The following is a 14,010-nucleotide window of genomic DNA, read 5'->3' as shown; positions in this document are numbered from 1 at the left end:
TTTCTCAGAGCCACAGTATGAATTGCCAAGGATGGGAGATGAAGATATTCGTTTCAGAATGTGCCAGCTGTGCTGTGTGACAACAGCAGGTAGCCCAGCATATAGAAAACCGGGAAATTCTAGATCCACACTGAATGTGTCTGTATCCTTCACTTTACCTTGACCATTGCTGAGCCCGCACAGACGTTTTTTATGTTTAAAAGAATTTCCTTCTTATAAGAGGTATGTAACTAAGTAGGTTCATGGGCAGAATTTTAAGAGAATTACAGCAGTCAGAAGAACTCATGAAGAGAACTGAGAAAGAGTCAGGTCTGCTGCAGGGTCTGACCTCAGCTTTTAGGAACTAACAACAGCCCTCGGTATAGGAAGGTCATTCAGAGTCCTTTCTCCCTTAAGTAAACTGGTCTTTTGGTGTACTGGCTGATTTTGTGTCAACTTGACACAAGCTGGAGTTATCACAGAGAAAGGAGCTTCAGTTGAGGAAATGCCTCCATGAGATCCAACTGTAAGGCATTTTCTCAATTAGTGATCAAGGGGGAAAGGCCCCTTGTGGGTGGGACCATCTCTGGGCTGGTAGTCTTGGTTCTATAAGAGAGCAGGCTGAGCAAGACAGGGGAAGCAAGCCAGTAAGGAACATCCCTCCGTGGCCTCTGCATCAGCTCCTGCTTCCTGACCTGCTTGAGTTCCAGTCCTGACTTCCTTTGGTGATGAACAGCAATGTGGAAAGTGTAAGTGGAATAAACCCTTTCCTCCCCAACTTGCATCTTGGTCGTGATGTTTGTGCAGGAATAGAAACCCTGACTAAGATACTTGGATTGAATCCTACATGCCCAGCTAGAGACATATTATACTTGAAAAATATCCAGGTGTGGTGATTCTCATCTGTTGTCCTACTCAGGATGCTGAGACAGGAGGATTGACACACATTCCAGGCCAGTCTAGAATACAGAGTGAGCCCCTGTCTCAAAAAACTGACAGATAGCCCCTAAACAAATATCTATAAATCCCCACAAAATAAAGAGATCATGCCCCCCAAAATTATCTAGAATGTGCTGCCAGGGACCAAGAAAATAAAGCCAAACAAGCAGGTTTTCTTTGGTTCAGGGAGTTGGCTCTCCGGGGAGGAACTGTTCACATTAGGCAGATGGCAGCAGAAAGGCTCAAAGCTCTGGAAGATGGGCAATGGGGATAGGCTCAGCAGAAAGGAGGGTCTGAAAGCCACATTATTTACTAGACTTTAAGGAATGTGTGACTTAGAAACCCCAGCACAGCTAGAGACATCGTGTGGGCTCTTCTCTGTCAGCTGGGAGATGTAGTCACAGAGATATATTCATGGGGAACAATGAGATAACTGGGTTCTGAAGTGAAAAGGCCTGCTGTAGATCCCTAAGTATCAGAGCCCAAGGGAAACAATCACTGTGTCAGTAACTTGTAGCGATTGCCAAGAGAATCTTAATCCAAAAAGGAGCTGTAGACCTTGGGACCATGTTGTTTTTTTTCTGTGACTATATGGAAAAGAGAAGTCATTTAGTCTGAATCAGGTGTTCAGGCTCCTGAGAAATGTAGGTTTGGCCAAACCGCCAGGTAGGACACTGAGACCAGTAAGAGCTCAGTGTGGGTAAAATTTGGAACACAGTACAGAGAAAAGATGGGCGTCCAGTTGTACCCTCTGACTCATGGGAGAGATGGGTGCTACGGTTCATTCCATTGAAATCTTCCTTTATTTTTCCTCTCAGGAAGGGAGACAGTATGCATCATGGGGCTACTGGGGAACAAACAGACATGTTCAAAACAGGAAATGCTGTCCCTAGGAAGAGAGACCAGGACAGACAGAGGAAGGTGGATGTGGAATGTCTGGGAAGGGCTGGGCATTTCTCCATCTTTGATCTGCTACCAGCTGCAGCACTCTTCTTTTCCTTTATGAGACCAGCCCTGCACTCACGTGGAGGGCTTCCATGCAGCCTCTCCGTTCCTTATCACAGGGGATCTGCTTACGATGAAAACCTCTCTTGCCTTTCTAGTATTGTCTTGGTTTTGCTTCCTGAGAGTGCAAATTCTGACACACTAAGTGTGAGGTCATCTCAGCTTGTGCCTTTCTGCCACTCAGGCCAACAGATCCTCTCTTTAAAGAAGAATCAAAGTCACATATGCATAGAATTTAAAAAAAGAAACAGATTTGCTATTCAAACAAACGCATTCTCTCCTTCTAGCCCTATTTTCTCTCTCCCAAGGGCTACCATGCTGCTTCCTTACCTGGCCATATTGATATATAACTTGGAATAACACTTGTATCGCTGCTTGATTTTTCAGATCTGGTTATAATCTATTTTACCTGTGATGGGGATTGACTTTGTCCTCCCTAAGCCCCTGACTCTCAAACACACACACACACACACACACACACACACAATATACACACACGTGTATACACACGTACACATGTACACACATGCACACATATGTACACACAGAGTTATCCTCCTAAAAACACTGAATCGTGCTTTGGTTAGGTCAGTATTCAGTATTCATGCTGAGATGACAAGGTGAGCACAATGTTGTAAACCGTGATGGCATTTCCTTTCTTTCAAACAGAAGTCAATCATTGTCTTGTACTTTTCTCCTCCTCCTCCTCCTCCTCCTCCTCCTCCTCCTCCTCTTCTTCTTCTTCTACTTCTTCTACTTCTTCTACTTCTTCTACTTCTTCTTCTTCTTCTTCTTCTTCTTCTTCTTCTTCTTCTTCTTCTTCTTCTTCTTCTTCTTCNCTTCTTCTTCTTCTTCTTCTTCTTCTTCTTCTTCTTCTTCTTCTTCTTCTTCTTCTTCTTCTTCTACTTCTTCTTCTTCTTCTTCTTCTTCTTCTTCTTCTTCTTCTTCTTCTACTACTACTACTTCTTCTTCTTCAATATTCTTTTTTTTTTTTTTGGTTTTTTTCGAGACAGGGTTTCTCTGTGTAGCCCTGGCTGTCCTGGAACTCACTCTATAGACCAGGCTGGCTTCGAACTCATAAATCCACCTGCCTCTGCCTCCCAAGTGCTGGGATTAAAGGCGTGTGCCACCACGCCTGGCCTTCTTCAATATTCTTAAAGGGGTTGGAGAGACAGTTCAATGGTTAAGAGCACTTGTTGCTTTTGTAGAGGACCAGGGTTCAATTCCCAGGACACACATGGTGGCTTGCTAAGAAGTCGGATACTCTTTTCTGACTTCTGTGGGCAGGAATGTGATGCACAAACAGGCAAAACACACACAGAAAATCAATAAATCTAAACTATAACGTCTAAAGCTTTTCTCATATGGCCATCACTATTCAACATTTAAATGCCTTGCTAAGGGGTCCAAGTATGTCCAGTCCGCTGTCACTGTTGGCCCCATGGTGTCTTATTTATGGAGTCTGCTGGTTGGTCCCAGAACTCTACCTTTCAGGCTTAAATGTCCCTGGTTCTTCGTCTATTATCATTGTCAGGCCCCCAAGGGTTTCTCTTGCACATTGACCTCCTGTTTTCTAAAGTCTCTTTCCTATTGGATTCACTTACTGTGAGGGAAAGAGAGAACTATTGAACAGCTATAGAGAAAGGATGCAAAGGAAGCTGGTTTTTTTCTTCCTTTCTCCTTTCTTCCTTTCTTCCTTCCTTTTAGGACATATACCTTCACAAATGTCTTTATTTTTGCCCTATTTTATTTTTAATTATGACTGTAATGATTTTAATTGTAGTGACTGTTCGTATTTCTCTTACCTGAAGCTTGCTGTTTCAGCTAGGCTGGCTGGCTATGGAGTTCCGAGGTTCTGCCTGTCTCTGCTCCACAACACTGATGTTAAATCCCTTTAAGGGGATGGGTTCAGAGTGGCATCTAAGCTTGGGCCATACAAGAATCATTGTGAGGATTATGCTCTTTATGCAATACAGATTTCTTCCCAATGATATCAAGAAAAACTGCCTTCCCATTGTCAGCACCTGGATTGTCTTTTAGAACATGGATCCTCAAATCTCAGAGGTTCTCATTTCCGATGAGACAGAATTTGGGAAATACTGTACAAAGGCAGTTATAGGGACCACACTGAGAAATACCTGTGCATAAAAGAACATTTAGGTAACACATGATGACAATTTGGACATTACTCTATTACAATTGTGTAATTTAATCATTATTTAGAATTTGAGCTTGCTTTTTATTTCAGGAGGAAAGAAAACGCATGGCCACACCAAGACAGGTATTTATGGGGAAGACCTGGATGCTTAACACCATGAAGAGGATACTTTGTTTCATGTCTTCTTTGGACAGCAACCAGAGCCAGCTTACCTCAGCAAAGGTTAAGAAATTCTTAGAGCAGATGCAAAATGAGAGATCACATCAAGAGAAACAGGACACCTAACACTGTCACAGCCACCGCCTCACCTGCTGGCCTGACTAGTTTTCTTGGAGAGATGTGTCTTATCTATCGAAGGTTAGCTTTGTTTTCCATGAAACAGGGGCTGGGAGGTGGGGAAGGTCCATGGGACATCAATCCCTTTCAGGGCCAGGTGACTATACTGAAACATGCACCTCCTCTAAACTGCTCAAACAATAACATCTAGTGATGTTTTCAAAATTCCTTCCATCTGCCTATGCTTATTCTCTTATTGTTGGGCTACCACAGCGTCTTCTGCCTTTTGGCTCACCCAGGTCCATACTCTACCCTACAACTTTCTTCCTGGAACCTTATTTTGAACATGCCATTTCTAAACACCTCACAAGGTTTGGAGGCAGTCTTCCACCCTCAATCCAGCCTTCGAAACCTAGAAACACACTCTCCTTCCCACCAATACTATTCTGTTCCTTTATTCCTACAAGCCTCATCAAGATGGAGGCCAATTCTAGCTTGTCTTAAAACCAGAGACAGAGTTAGAAAGCTTCCACACAGACACCGACTGCTCTTTACTTTAGTGTGTGACCTTTAGGAGATAAAAAAGTGTTACATTTGGGGAATACAGCAGAAGGATAGATGAGGAATGAGTGGGGAAGCTAAAAACACACAGTCAAAGCCCCCAACCCCACCAAAGGAAAGGAAAAAGAAAGGCAGCCACTTCCTGAATCTGCCGTCTGCCTAATGCTTCCTCAACTATGTCAGCTGGAAGTGTGTTCCAATACAGTCTGAAGAGAGGATAAGCCTCCAATTATTACACACAGTATCCTGAGAGATATGATTTTTAACAGTACCTCTGGGCACCAGGGCTTACACGGAGTCTAAATCTGCAGCACACACCAGCCACCCACTGGTTTGGTTTCTCCCGTGACCACACAGACCTTGACCCCTTTTTGTCTGGCAGCCATTCAGAAATTTGAAAAATAATTATCATAGAATCCCTGAGTCATTTCTCTTTCAGACTAAACATCAGCGTTTTAACCTTTTTTCTCAAAGAGTATAATTAGAAACATCTCGCTGCTGAATTCACTCCAGGTGTTTCCTTCCAGGGCAGTGTGAATCTCTGCTTGCTTTGTGATAGATAATGGGTCTGTAAAATTGTAGCCTACACCTCAATACCAACTGGAGTGGGCACACCACACACTCAGGTCCGGCTCAGTGAAAACCCCAGGACCATTCCGCCTGTGCTGCTCCTGTCCCAGCACTTTATTCTGTTTCCATCGGCTGAGTGGAGGGCTTTGGTCACTAATGAGAGGTCACTGTGGACCTGGGGTTGATACTGGGAACCCTTGCATAGCGGGGAAGCCAGGCATGGCATAGATCAGTATCAGAGCTAAGGTGGGACAAAGGTAAACAACTCAAGGAGGCTGTGTCTCTGGCCTGTGAAAGTGTGACAGAGTTCTTACTGGGTCCTCAGATTGATTTCTTGTGTAAGCTGAGAAGGGACCAACTAGGTTAGTGTAGATGCTGGTCAGTTTAGCCGTGCAAATGTACAAACACATGCACAGTGTATATTATATATTGGGAAGATATGGTCATTATGTATTATATTGTCAAATTGAGGAAATTAAGACAATTTAGGAAGACTGATCTATCTTCCTTCCTTCCTTCCTTCCTTCCTTCCTTCCTTCCTTCCTNCCTNCCTCCCTCNCTCNCTCNCTCNCTCCCTNCCTNCNTTCCTTCCTTCCTTCCTNCCTTCCTCCCTCCCTCCCTCCCTCCCTCCCTCCCTTCTTTCCTTCCTTCCTTCCTTCTTTCCTTCCTTCCTTCCTTCCTTCCTTCCTTTCTTCCTTCCTTCATTTCTTCTTTCCTCTTTTCCTCCTTCCTTCCTCCCCTCCCTTCCTCTCTTTCCCCTTCCTTCTTTCCTTCTCTCCTTTTGAAACAGGGTTTTTCTGTGTAGCCCTGGCTGGCATGGAACTTGCTATGTAGACCTGGCTGGCCTTGAACTCAGAGAGCTCTGCCTGCCTCCTGCTTGTATTAAAGGTGCATACCACAGTGCACGGCAAGACTGGGGTTTTCTGAACATTTCCTAGGCAGTGCTGGAAAAAAAACAAACAGCAGAACATCTGCTCTGGTGTCAGGGGCCCTTCTGTCTGGAGACCTCTGATGTCACTATTCACATTTCTGTTTAAAACTGCCACCAGGATCCAGACTCTGCCATACACAGAGTTATCTCCGAGAACATTAAATGACTTACTATTAGCAAATGTCACCAGAAAAACAGTGCACAGAAGATTCGGAGAAAAGAAACAGTTTTCAGGTGAGCTCATGTGATCAAGCTTTGGATAGGAAGAGAGGCTAACAAAGGAGTCACTTCTAAGACAGGACCATAAAACAAACGGAGCATGCACATGCAACTTGTCCCCCAGGCTGGGTGGCCCCGCACAGCTCAATGCAACCCTACTGGAGGAACTCTCTATGTGAGCCTCCTCCATGAGAGGGACAAGGAGGATGTTGGAATGGATACTAATTCAGGGCTCAAATGAGGGCCCATGCTATAGTAAGAGACACTTGGAAGTCTGTAAAACTTGCCAGCGTCGAGTATCTGGAGAGTTCTTACCTTTGAGGAGGTGGGTTTACAAATCACCATGAAGGAAAGGTACCACTATAGCAGAATATAATCATATACTTTTACTTCTCAAGGCCATTGAAATTCATTATAAAAATTCAAAGACCATAGAAAGACAAAGCATAGGTATGGGAATATATTCTTTGATTCAGGCTTGCAGAAGAAACAACTGCTGTGTGTGTGTGGCCATCAGTGATTGACTACAGATATAATGGTGTTCCCAGAAGAATAAAGAGTTGAAGTTTTCTTATCACCTAGGGATGCCATTCCATTGTAATGATGTTAATGTGTCTTGATGTTGGTGCCTGCAAGCCTATGCTGGCAGTCATGTACAATCATGTGCATGACTGTCATTTCCTTGTGTTCCTACCCTGTACATCAGGTGTGTTCTGCTTCTGTTGGATGAGAGGAAGCAGCCCATTTACAACAGGCTCCCCCAGCAGTGTTCCATGTTGCTTGCTGAGTGACTGTTTTCTCCCCGAACCTTTTCGCAAACTTCATTTTCTGATTTAAATTTGCTCTAGCTGCCTGTCATCTCTTGATGTCTTTGTCATTTTCCTGGGCTAACTTAACTGCCCCGTGTCCCTGAGCTTCCATCTTATTAGTTTCTGTTTTGAAACTTGGGCTATCTTGTCAAGTTATTTTTTTTTCTGAAAATTATAAGAAAAATGAAATTTTAACTTTCAGACAATCTTGAAATGATTCACTTCCCATTTCTGCTTGGCTCTTGCTTCACATAGAAGGGGAGATTCACAGGAATTCTCACTCAAGGCTCCAATGCTGCCACTAAGGCTCCAACACTGCCACTCAAGGCTCCAACTCTGCCACTCACTCAAGGCTCCAAAGCTGCCATTCTACTCAAGCTCCAATGCTGCCACTCACTCAAGGCTCCAGCGTTGCCACTCACTCAAGGCTCCAACTCTGCCACTCAAGGCTGCAACGTTGCCACTCCACTAACCATACACTGCTTTTGTTGGTGACAGTCTGAACCTTATTTGGGGAGCAAGTGACTATTTGTGTTTTGCATCTCTGGAGAGTTTAATCTTCTTAGATTGTCTGTGTTCTGATGTTCCTTGGGATATGTGGACGGTTGAGTGTCCATTTCTTCCTTTTCCTTGGCCTTTGATCTTATGTAGGGTACTTCCCTTGCTTTAGATCTGTGAAAACTCTTTGCATTATTTTCTTTAACTATCCTCACTTCATATTTTCTGTCCTTCTTATCTTGAACTCTTTGTAACTAAATACTAGACTTCTATGACTGATCTTCCATAAACATAATATTTTTGTATTTTTTCTAGTTTGGGGCTTTTTTTTTTCTTTTTTGAGACAGGGTCTCACTATGTCTTTGGCTGTTGTGGAACTCATTATGTAGACCAAGGTAGTCTTGAACTCACAGAGATCCACCTGCCTCTGCCTCCTTAGTGCTGGGGTTAAAGGTGTACTCCACTTTTGAAAGAGTTTGAAAGAGGTATACACCCATGAAACCATAAGCATCATCAAGGTCACAGGCTTGAGCCAGGTTGGGTGTTGGGGAAGAACACAGGCCTTAGTCCCAGCACTCAGAGGACTGAGGGAGGAAGGTCAAGAGGCCCAGGACAGCCTGGGCTACATAGTGAGTTTCAGGCTATGCTGAAGTATATTATACAGAAGAATTTTGGGGATTCCTTCAAGAGTCGGGGATGTCTGGAAAATAGTTTACATGAGGTAAGAATAAAGCTTGGATCAATGTGACTTGGCTGATGCTGGATCAAAAACTTCTGCAGTCTCACTAAACAGTTTTTGTTATTTATTTATTTATTTATTACACATTTAAACTCAGTAAAACCTTGGGGGAAAGTCTCCATGTGACAATTATCACCACAAAACTTTGGCATGGCTGCATCAAAACTCTTTTGCAAAGTGCATCTCTTTAGGAAAGCACCTGTGACCTTTTCTACAAGAATGAGTCCTACTGACTGAGACAGTGCTCAAGATACAGGCCTACGAAGGAAAGGTTTGCAATACATATAAGAATGGGTTCTATTGACTGAGAGACAATGTTCAGAATTCTGGGGGATTTAATGAGGGGTGTCTTTACAGAACAGAAAAGATTAGCAGGTATTAACAATTCCATTCACAGCCTTCTGGATGGAAAATGGGTATTGCATTCCTTCTACTGAAGAGAAAAGTCTATGTGTTTAACAATTCTGATTTCTCTAGTACTATCTGTAAGATGTGGTTTCTACAAAACTTTGTCTCAATAAACCAAAACAACAATAACACTACAAAAATAAAGTTCTATAACCCAACCATACAAACATAACACATTGTCTTGGGGTTACTATTAGTATGAAAAGATACTATGACCCAAGCAACTCCATGAGAAAAGTTTTTATTTGGTTTACCCTATTATATCACTGTCCATCACTGAAGGAAGTCAGAACAGGAACTGTAACAGATCAGCAACCTGGAGGCAGGAATTGATGCAGAAGCCATAGAGGGGTGCTGCTTACTGACTTGTTCCTTATGGCTTGCTTAACCTGCCTTCTTATAGAACCCGGGACTGTCAGTCAAGAGATGGCCCCACATCAAGAAGTCTTCCTCCATCAATTACCAATTAAGAAAATGCCCTAAAGGCTTGCCTACAAATAGATCTTATGGAGGCATTTTCAAAATTGAGGTTCCTTCCTCTCAGGGTTGTGCCATATTAGCATAAAACCACACCTTACCCCCTTGTCACCTTGACATACAACACATCACTTTTACTCCACAATCTTTTCTTTCTTGTTCATCCCTAAGATCACACATTAATATTTACCTCACAATATAAAATATTTTCAAACTTAAAAAGCCCCACAAGTCTCACAAATTGAAATACTTTAAAATTCTGTCTCTTTTAAAATCCCAAGACTCTCATCTGTGGGCTTCTATAAAATCAAAAGTTAATACATCCTTTCTTATTTCAAGAGAAAAGAACCTGAGCACAGTCAAAATCAAAGCAAAGCATAACCAAACTCCAACTTTGTAAACAACCCAATGTCCAATGTCCAAGATCAACTCACAATCTCTGCACTCAGAGGTAAAGGGCTCAGGCCACTTCTAAGCTATGACCTCTCCAGCACATACAGCTTGTCTTCTAGGCTCTGGTTAGCTCCACTCCACCATTTCTGTGGTTGGTGGTCAGACCATGATATTGACATCATCAAAATGCTGCTGTGTCTTGCTTTAACAGGGCTGTACTTTCACCAATAGCCTCTCCTGAGCTCTCTTCAGGGACTCCAGCCCTGCCACACAGGGCCAAGCCTCAGCTGCTCTTCAGGACCCCTTTATGCCTTCAAAACCAGTACTACCATGGTGACTCTTACACTACCACCTTTAGTGGTAGGAAGTACAGTCTTGGCCATTTCTGGAACACAGCTTCTGTCTGTTGACTCAGAAGAAACACTTCCCAGAAGACTTCACCTCAGTGATGCTGGTCTCTTCTTAATCACAGTTGATTCTTTCATGCCAGCTTACCAGCATCCATTGAGCCCCCAGAGCAAAGGTTTTACTTAGTGGTTCTTGTCTCTTGTTAACAACAACTGAATCTTCCTTTCCAGCTGACCAGACACCACAGATTTTTCCTACAAATGGCCCGATAAGGTCTTTGTTTCCCTTTGCAGTTTCACAAGCCAGGCCTCCATTGTCTGCACTGCTCTCAACATTCTTATCTCCAAGCTCCTACAGAACATCCCATTGAGCTTGCAACACTCAATGACTTTACCAGCTTAATGTTCCAAAGTCCTTCCACAATCTTCTTCAAAACAATATGGTCAGGTCTGCCACTTCAACCCCCACTCCTGATACCAATTTCTGTCTTAGTTACTCAGTGTTGGGAAGGGACACCATCACCAAGGCAACTCTCTCAAAAGAAAGCATTTATTTGGGGGCTTACTTAATTTTTCAGTGTTAGCCCATACTCTCAATGGCAGGAAGCATGGCAAAGGGCAGGTAAGTAGAGGGCTGAGGGGTTTAGCTTTTGATCCTCAGGCAGCAGGGAGAGAGAGAGAGAGAGAGAGAGAGGGAGAGGGAGAGGGAGAGGGAGAGGGAGAGGGAGAGAGAGAGAGAGAGAAAGAGAGAGAGAGAGAGAGACTGAACCTGGCTGGCATGGGGTTTTGAAACCTTAAAGCCCACTGCCCAGTGACACACTTCCTCCAACAAGGCCACACGTAATTCAACAAAGCCATGCCTCCTAATCTTTCTCAAACAATTCTACCAATTGAAGACCCAGCATTGAACTATGTAAACCTGCACGGACCATTCTCATCCAAGCCATTCCACACACCTTTCATTTCCCCAAACATGTTTGTCCTTTAGTAACTTGTACCCTGTACCCTAATCCTGCTTACTCCTTCCCCAAAGGTGATCACAGATGACGCCCTTTCACCATGGATTCTGTGGTTTGTGTATTAGCTCATCTTAAGTGGAATTATGGAGTTCCTTGTTTTCCTGCCTGTCTTGTTTCTCTTAGCACAGTTTTCCTGAGGCACATCATGCTGGTTGGACCAGAAGTCCCTCTGTCCAATGCTTCCATTGTGTTCCCTTGTTGCTTAGCCAGTCACTTGGTGGGCACGTGGATTGCTTGCCATTCAGGACAATCTCTTTAGCAGCTCTGAATACTTCCATACAAGTCTCTGCATGGGCATATGTTTTCTTCTTGGCAAAATGTCTAGACAAAGAATGACAAGATTACATGGTAGGTGGAGTGTTTAACTTTTTATAAAACTGCCAAACTGTTTCCCAGAATGTTGGCACCACTTCTATCCCTTCTAAGGACTGATTTGTTTCAACATCATATTTTAAATTTCAATAAACCTTATTCTTGGATTTCTCTTTTCTTTCAATGAGCTACAGGCTATCCATGAGCACTGTACTCACCCTACACACACACACACACAAACACACACACACACACACACANACACACACACACACACACACACACACACACACACACATTAGAATGTATTTTTCAAAGATTTAGTACACAGACCGTGATAAAAGTAGCAGGCAATATAATAGTTGTACCAGTTGCTTTGTTTATCACTTTTCTATTAAAGCGAAATCATATATGTACACATGTAATTTTTGGAGAAAATGAATTACTTGAGTAATCACTAACAAATGGCTTTTATTATTTTTTCAAAATAGTGTGCTTGTGTGTGCATGTGTGTGTGTGTGTGCATGCATGCATGTGTGTGTTTGCATGTGTGTGTGTGTGTGCCTGTGCTCCTGTGTATGAATGCAATAGTACATATGCCAGAGTATATATGGAGATTATAGGACAACCTCTGGTATCAATCTTGACCTTCACTTTATCTGAGACAGATTCTCTTGTTGTTAGCCTCTGCATATGTCAGGCAACCCCATATCAAATGTCCAGGGTGTCCCCCATCTGCACTCCCTGTCACTGACATTGTAGACAGGTGCTACTGTACCTGTTTTGTAGGCTCTGGAGATTTGAACTCAGATCCTCATCTCACACTCATTATACTCCTGAAGTGCCCCTAGCCACCAAGTGCCATTTTTAAAATAAGATTTTGCAGTGTTTCCTAAATTTAACGAGGATTTTCATGAGATGAAAACTACCACAGCTATTGAAAATAAACTTTGCTGAAGTGGCTCACAATTCAATTCCACTTGCATGTAACTTAAGATTCTGAAGTCGCACAACTATGTTTTCATTTCCATATTACTGTGACGAAAATGCTCGACACATACAGCTTGAAAGAAGGGAGGCTTGTTTTGTATCTAAGAGGTCAGTTCATGGATAACTGGCCCCATGAACTTGGACAGGGCACCGTGGCTGTTGGAATGTGTGGTATAGAAGAGCCATATGGCCAACTAGGAAGGAGCGGGAGGGAGAGAGGGAAGGGAGGGAAGGGGGAGAAAGAGAGGTGGGTAGGGTATACACCTTTAGGGGTCATTTTCTTACTTTCTCCAGCTTGTTTCCTCTCTCTCGGGTTTCCAGGACAACCCCTCCCCCATCAAAGTACCCCTGTCTGGGTACCCAACATTCAAATCCCGACCTTATAGGGGAGATTACATATATTCAGAACATAAAGCAGTGTAAATTGCTACTCTGTGACTGTTGTAACCCAGGTCTCTGAGTTCTTAAGAGACACTCTGCAAGCCTGTAATAGGTTGTCTTCCCCAGAAACGAAAGGCATTGACTTACATATTAGGAGAGCAAAGTATGGTATAGAAAGCACACACTCCAGGGCAGGACCCAGGCCCAGGATAGCAACTTGCCAACACAAAATGAGCTCCATGGTTTTGTTTGTTTGTGTTCCCCCTTTTGCCTTTTTTTGGTTTCTTTTGCTTTTGTTTTGATTTTCTTTCTTTCTTCCTTTTTCTTTTCTCTTCTTTCTTTCTTTTTCTTTTTTGTTGAGAGACAAGGAACAAGGGCATGAAGTTGGGTAAGTAGGGAAGAAGAGAGGATATGGGAAGAGTTGGAGAAGAGTGAATATGGTCAAAATAATATTGTATAAAAAAGTACTTAAATAAATAAAAATACAGAGTGTTAAACCGTGCTTTTAATCTATAGCAAAAACTAAACATGTAAGCAAAGAGAAGTTCTATGCTAGGAAAAATTATTGGAAAGACACTGAGAAGTATTACTATATTAAAAGTTATCTTTCCTGAAGGGGAAACTTAAGGGTTCTTTGGAAAATCAGTTGGATGGTGTTTTGCTGGGGTGAATAGGTGAAGGAACATTTAGCTGAAGCAGACACAGGTCACAAGGATGTTCTGTTAAAGCAAGCACGTGAAAGGACATGTGATGAAGGATTCTTTGCTAACAACATACATGCATTGGTTCCCCCTTACACTGTGTAGTTAAGCTGCATTTGTCAGGACTCTACAGAGAAACAAGCACCATAAAACTTCTGGTGGTGTGCTGCAGTTTCTTTGTTTCCTGGGACCTGTGCTGATGGGCAGAGTGATGTCAGCTGAGACTCATGCTGAACAAGAAGACACTTGCTGAGGCAAGGCACATAAAGGGCACATGATGTTTGGAGAGAGTCTAAAT

The sequence above is a fragment of the Mus caroli genome, chromosome 1 (assembly GCF_900094665.2).
Source record: "Mus caroli chromosome 1, CAROLI_EIJ_v1.1, whole genome shotgun sequence".
In the NCBI taxonomy this organism is placed as follows: Eukaryota; Metazoa; Chordata; class Mammalia; order Rodentia; family Muridae; genus Mus; species Mus caroli.
The sequence above is the reverse complement of the archived record's forward strand: the minus strand, read 5'-3'. Positions refer to the sequence as shown.